The sequence below is a fragment of the Octopus bimaculoides genome, chromosome 9 (assembly GCF_046866305.1).
Source record: "Octopus bimaculoides isolate indiv1 chromosome 9, ASM4686630v1, whole genome shotgun sequence".
In the NCBI taxonomy this organism is placed as follows: Eukaryota; Metazoa; Mollusca; class Cephalopoda; order Octopoda; family Octopodidae; genus Octopus; species Octopus bimaculoides.
The window spans coordinates 60,331,575-60,338,808 of NC_142936.1; the positions used below are offsets into that span (position 1 = coordinate 60,331,575).

The 7,234-nt window shown below is 33.2% G+C and overlaps 1 long non-coding RNA gene across 1 annotated transcript; it reads left to right on the top strand.

Moving 5' to 3' along the window:
- Positions 1-1,605: 1,605 nt before the first annotated feature.
- On the top strand, positions 1,606-5,254 carry LOC128248728 (uncharacterized). Its single transcript, XR_008264901.2, has 2 exons — positions 1,606-1,813; positions 4,443-5,254. It is a non-coding gene; the product is annotated as an uncharacterized LOC128248728 (long non-coding RNA).
- The last annotated feature ends 1,980 nt before the right edge of the window (positions 5,255-7,234 follow it).

Below are 7,234 nucleotides of genomic sequence, written 5' to 3' on the forward strand. Positions count from 1 at the left end.
ATGAGCATTATTTGTAATTCAACGGTACAACAGTGTAAGACTACCCTTTCAGATATACTTACATTGTGATTTCTGCAATATGGTGCATAAATTGTCAAGTAAATGAGACGCATCTTTGCCTCCACTGATTCACTTGCAAAATGTTGAGTAAAATTATTTCGTTGCAGACCTCCAGCCATTTTGTTTTGTTTTTAATTCTGTAGATGACCTCAAACACAAAGTCTTTCCCAACTTTAAACAAAACTACCAAAATCACAATTGGCTATGTGAAAGAGCACTATTAGCTCCAAAAAACGTAGCTGTTACAAAAATTAATCAACACCTGATGCATTCTCTTCCCGGCAATCTTCAAACTTACAAGTCTGTTGATACAGTTCCAGATACAAATGAAGTGGTGAACTATCCGCCTGTTATGCTGCTCCGCAATCTGGAACCACCAAGACTTTGCAATGGAACACGACTCGTGATAAAGAAAATGATGTCACATGTTATCGAGGCTACCATTCTTTCTGGATGTGCAAAAGGGGATGACGTCTTTATTCCAAGAATTCCTCTTACTCCATCAGGAGCAGACATTCCTTTTACATTCAGAAGACTAGAATTCCCCCTTCGTGTGACTTTTGCCATGTCCATAAACAAATCTCAGGGTCAAACACTGTCTGTAGCTGGTCTTCTCTTGGAAGAGCCCTGCTTCTCACATGGACAACTGTATGTTGGCTGCTCAAGAGTGGGCAGCAAAAAAACCTATTTGTATATGCTCCACAAGGGAAAACAAGGAACATTGTTTACAACGAGGTGTTATAATCACAACAGCAAGAAAGTATGTACATGATCACCTTTTACGAAACTTCATTGACTTTCATATATTTATATTGATATACATATATATACGTGTGTTTGGGTGCGTGTGTGTATATACATCTCTATATATAAAGACGATGCGTAGTCTAGATGGTGTTTTTAGATTTCATTATTCTCTTTAACCCGGGCAACGCCGGGTATTTCTGCTAGTTTAAAATAAAAATTACATATTGACACTCCTGGTGTGTGATAGTTTTACCATGTAAAATGTGATTTGATTTGGTTGAGCCGTTTGAGAATGCATTGGGAACAGACTGAGATACAAAGAATTTTATATATATATATATATATATATATATATATATATATATATATATATATATATATATATATATATATATATATATATATATATATATATATATATATATATATATATATATATATATATATATATATATAGATATATAAGGCGATGATATATAAGGCAGAAACGTTAGCACGCCGGGCGAAATGCTTAGCGGTATTTCGTCTGCTGTTACGTTCTTAGTTCAAATTCCGCCGAGGTCGACTTTGCCTTTCATCCTTTCGGGGTCGATTAAATAAGTACCAGTTACGCACTGGGGTCGATATAATCAACTTAATCCCTTTGTCTGTCCTTGTTTGTCCCCTCTGTGTGTAGCTCCTTGTGGGCAATAAAGAAATAAGGATTATATATATATATATATTATTGATACCGAAAAAGGAAAATCAAAAGAGAGTTATTCCCTCCAGTAAACAAAAAACAGACCGTGTTCTGCAACATATGTTTTCCTGCCCGTGTCCAGCTGAAGTATTTTGTAAATAAAACATGGCAAATCGACCTGAATTGATTGTTTTATTGAAACATGTGTGGCGTTCTCGAAAGTAAAATGTTATTTGCTCTGTGAAAGCTACAGTTTAAACGTCTATTGGCAATGTGTTAATCCACCAACGGAATGAGAAGTATCTGAAAGTTATGGAACCATCGCAGGTATGAGTACGTCTATTATTTTTGTCATTCATAATTTAAACGATATTCCCATGTATAAAATTAATGAATATAAATCTACATAAGAATATTGGTGAGGCTGTGTGGTAAGAAGCTTCCTTCCCACATGGTTCCAGGTTCAACTCCACTGCGTGGCACCATCGGCAGGTATTACCTACTATAGCCTTGTGAGTGTACAGGGTGTCCACAAAGTCTGGGTACATGGGATTAACACATACTTTAAGAAATTATTATTTCTTATATTTAATTGTTTATGTTATAATTTTATTTACTCCATGTCTCCACATGGAGATTAACACATGCTTTAAGAAATTATTATTTCTTATATTTAATTGTTTATGTTATTTTATTTATTCTACGTACCCAGACTTTGTTGAGACCTTGTAGTAGAACTGAAAGAAGCCCGCCTTTATATATATTATATAAGTGTGTGTGTGTGTGTGTTTGTGTGTGTGTGTGTGTGTGTGAGAGTCTCTCTCTCTCTCTCTCTCTCTCTCTGTATGAATTATTAAATACGATAATATAAGCTATTTACATGTTTTGAGATTACTGAAACAATTTTGGAGTGATTATTCAATGTTTACTGCTAGATATAATTCATCATTTTTCTCCAACATTTATTATTTTTTTATATATGTATATATGTCTAGTGCATATCTTTGTGTCTGCGTTTCTTCCCTCCCCATCACCGCTTGACAACCGGTGTTGGTGTGTTTAGGTCCCCGTAACCTAGCGATTTGCAAAAGAGACTGGTAGAATAAGTACTAGGCTTATGAAATAAGTCTTGAGGCGATTTGTTCGACTAAAATCCTTTAAGGCGGTGTTTCTGCATGGTTGCAGTCAAATGACCGAATCAAGTAAAAGAATAAAAGAATAGGTTAAAAATAGTATTAGACTGACACATCATCTATTCAATCAAAAGGCATTATCACTCCAAGGTTGGATAGAAGACACAACTCAACAGTAGAGTTTCACACGCATAATACAGTTAGTTGAAAATATTGCTGTTAACTTAGTTGGTAAGCATTCTGATCAGGGAGTTTAAAATCTGAAACGCAATAGCTAAGATAGATAACTCAGAAATCAAAAGCGAATCTAAAACTATTGAATGTCTTATGTTCGTTGTATGCTACTTTCACACACACACACAAACACACACACACACACACACACACACACACACACACACACACACACACACACACACACAAACACTCATGTGTGTATATACATGTTTTTCGACTATAAAATCTTTAATATTCAAAGAAAGAAGTTGATGATTCGATTTAAATTGAATATCTTCAGTGTGACATATTAAAGAGTTTATTAATACATTATATTGTCGACATTACAAAAATAGGAAACATTTTAGAAAAAGAATTAGAAAATAGAATGGTTTGTGGGCATATTTGACCAAAAGGAAGTATTTTCAGTTCATATTTCATTAGTTTTGTAGAAACAGAAGTTAATTTAAATGAATTTGTAGAATGGTTGTAAGAGTCACGATTTATTCTCTTTTTCCAGCAAGAGTACCATTATGAAGCCGTCCCTCAGTTGTGCTATCCTAAGAAGATAGCAGATTTTGAGTGAGGAATTCTAGCCATTTTGAGTGAGGAGTTCTTAATTTTTTGTGAGTTCCTTCTTCTCTGTGTATAGTTAGGCAGTAGACTGCTCTCTCTATGTCTGCCCACAAACATTACTGTAGAATTTGAGGTAAGGATGCACGTCTCTAGCTAGAACAGGAATATCAAACTCACTGGTCTTTGCTCGTCAGATTATTCCTAAAGCACGCATTCATAATAAAGGTCATATTAAAATGGTCTATATACAATATAACAACTTAAGAATAAATAGAGGGATGAATATGGACCGATAGCAAGTATAGAATGGACCGTATATTTCATACAATATGCATTTCTAAATTAGCCCAAGGGCTGATAATATACTCAGCTGGGTTCAATTAATTGTATACATTTTCATTATCTGCATATTATGGTTAATTTCAAATATTATTTTTTTTTTATAAACTTTTGCTTGTGACTGATGTTTAATACAATGTGCATTTCTAAATTATCCCAAGGGCTGATAATATACTCAGTTGGGTTCAGTCGTGTACATAACCTGAATATCTTTCAGCCTGTACTTCAGTACCAATATTTGTAGTCATCTATAATTGCTGCGTTTGCATTTTAATTTTGAGAGTATGCCTCACGTTCTGATCTTTTTATTACTTAGGCGCAGAAGACGGATATCGTCACGCTACTTCTCTTCCTCGTTTATTTGAATAGTGATCAAAATGAAACTGATAGTAACGATTATAAATACATAAACAAACGCACTCACACAGACACCACACCATCCTTCATAACAAGAGAGCTCCAACTGCTAGGATACCCTTTCAATTATATTGATTTTCTACAAAGAAAAATAGTTGTGCTTGAGTTCATTTTACTTTTTCATTTCAATTGATATTAATCTTTTAATATTTTAATATTATGATATTCTTTTGTAAATTTCGACTAAAAATAAATAAATAGAATTGAAGTGTACGAAGCAAGAAAAATGAAGTGTGTATTTTTTTATGATATATATTTTTCATTCTTTTTTTCAGATCATACTATAATATATACACGAAAACATGACTCCACAAATTTTCACGTTGTTTTACTCAGCAAAAGTGTTTTAAGAGATACTCACTGAAATATCACCACCCTTCTTCTAAATGACTTTTAATATCTCAATATGACTTTCAAATACAAAACTGTATTTCAAATTATCTTTAAATACCGTGTCATTTTCATTATCTGGATATTATGGTTAATTTCAAATATCATTTTCATTCATAAGCTTTTGCATGTGACTGATGTTCAATACAAGGAAAATCTCATAGGTTTGACCAAAAATGAAAGCGAGCTTTTAGAAAAACTCAGTGACAAGTTGAGAAGCTTGGAGAAAATGGACTGAAATGGAAAGGAATATAACAAATACAAAATCTATTACAAAAGTCACAGAAAAGATTAAAATAATTTTCTAATAATTAAAGACAAGAAAGACGAAAACAAAATACTTCCTGATAATAGCGGAAATATTGCTCCAAACGCCTCTGCATGTCAATAGTAATTACAGTGAGGCAAAAAAGAAAAAAAAAAGACATTTTGATTGACAAAGATAAAATACGAGAGTATAATATGTATTACAGGATACTAAGGATAAAAACTACCCAGGTAGTAAATTTGAATTTACCCAACGATATTTTTAAGGTGCATGTTTGTAACTAGTATTCATTTTTAAAGCATTATCTAAATATTTTAATAATGTTCAGTAATAGTATGTCTAATTGGAAACTTATAACAGATACCTGCATTGACATTGTGATTTAAAAACAGTCAAAATAATGATAATATAACTAGCACGAAGAATCGATTATTCGCAGTTGTTTCATTTTTGCCTTTATTATTTTTAATAACACGCAAAATTTAATTCCCATGTTCTATTTAGGAAAATGTGGGGCTGGATTCATTATCAATGCTAATGAATTGGCAGCTTCTGAGAAAGAAAAATATGATTTAGGCTGGAAGCAAAACCAGTTCAATCAATACGTAAGTGATACGATTGCCCTGAACAGAGATGTAGGAAAAGTTCGGGAATCAGAGTAAGTCGAGAAATCATATCAAACTTACTGCGAATTAAGTATTTGAAAAAAATTATTTCAAATATCACATGCAATGTCTTATGTGATAAAAAAAATTAATCATCACTACATAACTCATTTAAACACACACATACATACACACATATTCATGTGTACATACATTTACATACATATGTATGTATATGTGTGTATATGTGTATGTACGTATATACATATATATACATATACATGCACACACACACATATATGTATATGCATATGAATGTTTATATACACATATGTAAATATATATACAGGATATTCGGACTAAATTTGAGTGTACATTTCCTCTTTTCAGAAAGTGTAGGATACATTGGTGAACAGTCAATGGCATTGGCGAATGTGAAGAGTAAAGTTTAGTAAGCTGACATGGAGGACTGGAACCTTTCGAATATTGATTTCAAATTTCGGAACAAAGCCAGCAATTCCGGGGGCGGGGCTAAGTCGATTAAATTGATCACAGTGTTCACTTGGTACTCATCTTATCGTTCCCAAAGGTTGAAATGTGAAGTATTTCATCCTCAGTAAACTGCTGGCACTGTGATAAAACTTGAATTTTAGGCCTTGTGCCTATAGCCAAAGGGATTATATATGCATGTATTATGTTTGCGCATATATTTTCATCTGAATACGTGAATGTCTGCGTATGTGTGTTTGCGTGTGTGTTAGTGTGTGTGTGTGTGTGTGTGTGTGTGTGTGTGTGTGTGTGTGTGTGTGTGTGTGTTTATGTTTCTATGTGTATCATATAATAACTGCTGTATATATTGATACACGGATTTTCGATTTTATGACTCATTTTTCACGGAATTTGATAAACTTCTTTTTACCTTCTCCACTACCACTCTCATGTTTTTGCCACTTCCTTTCCTTCTTCATACTTATTCTCTCCTCTCTTTCACTTTCTCGCTTTCCTTTATTCTCTTCTTACGGTCCTGCTATACAGATGTTCAACTTCCATTTTTACTCCAAATAAGCAATATAAACAGACATCGTGAATTTGTTATCGTTTCTATTTTCTCTTCCTTCTCTTGTTCCTTTTACCTCTGTTGGAGGAAGGGCGTAACTTGAAATGTCACGGTTTTTTTTCCTTACCATTCAATCGGCTTCTTTTCCTTGTACACAATATTTGAAGATCAGTGAAAAAGAGAACACTTATGCTGAACTATTGAGAAATCTGTAGTAATTCTATCTAGATTACAAGTTCAGGTTTATATCTGTAATCATTGGAGCCCTGGGATATGCAACACGCTGCCAAAATACCAATCTTGAGAAATTAAGGTTCTCAAAATCAGAAAGGAGAAAACTAATTCGAAGACTATAGATCCACTGGAACTGTAAAAATCTACAGATTCACTGGAACTGTAAAAATCTATAAAACTTTCCAGAAGTTTATCATTCAAATATATATGAGCATGTCTAGATATGCAACTGTATGCATGAGAATACACACATGAAACACACAAGTCTGCACATACATACATACATACATACATACATACATACATACATACATACATACATACATACATACATACAAGCATGCATACATACATACATACATACATACATACATACATACATACATGCATGCATACATACATACATACATACATACATGCATACATACATACATACATACATACATACATACAAAAGTACCCTGTTATTGATGTTGAAATTCCATTGAAGGAACCTTGGATCTAGATTAGGAA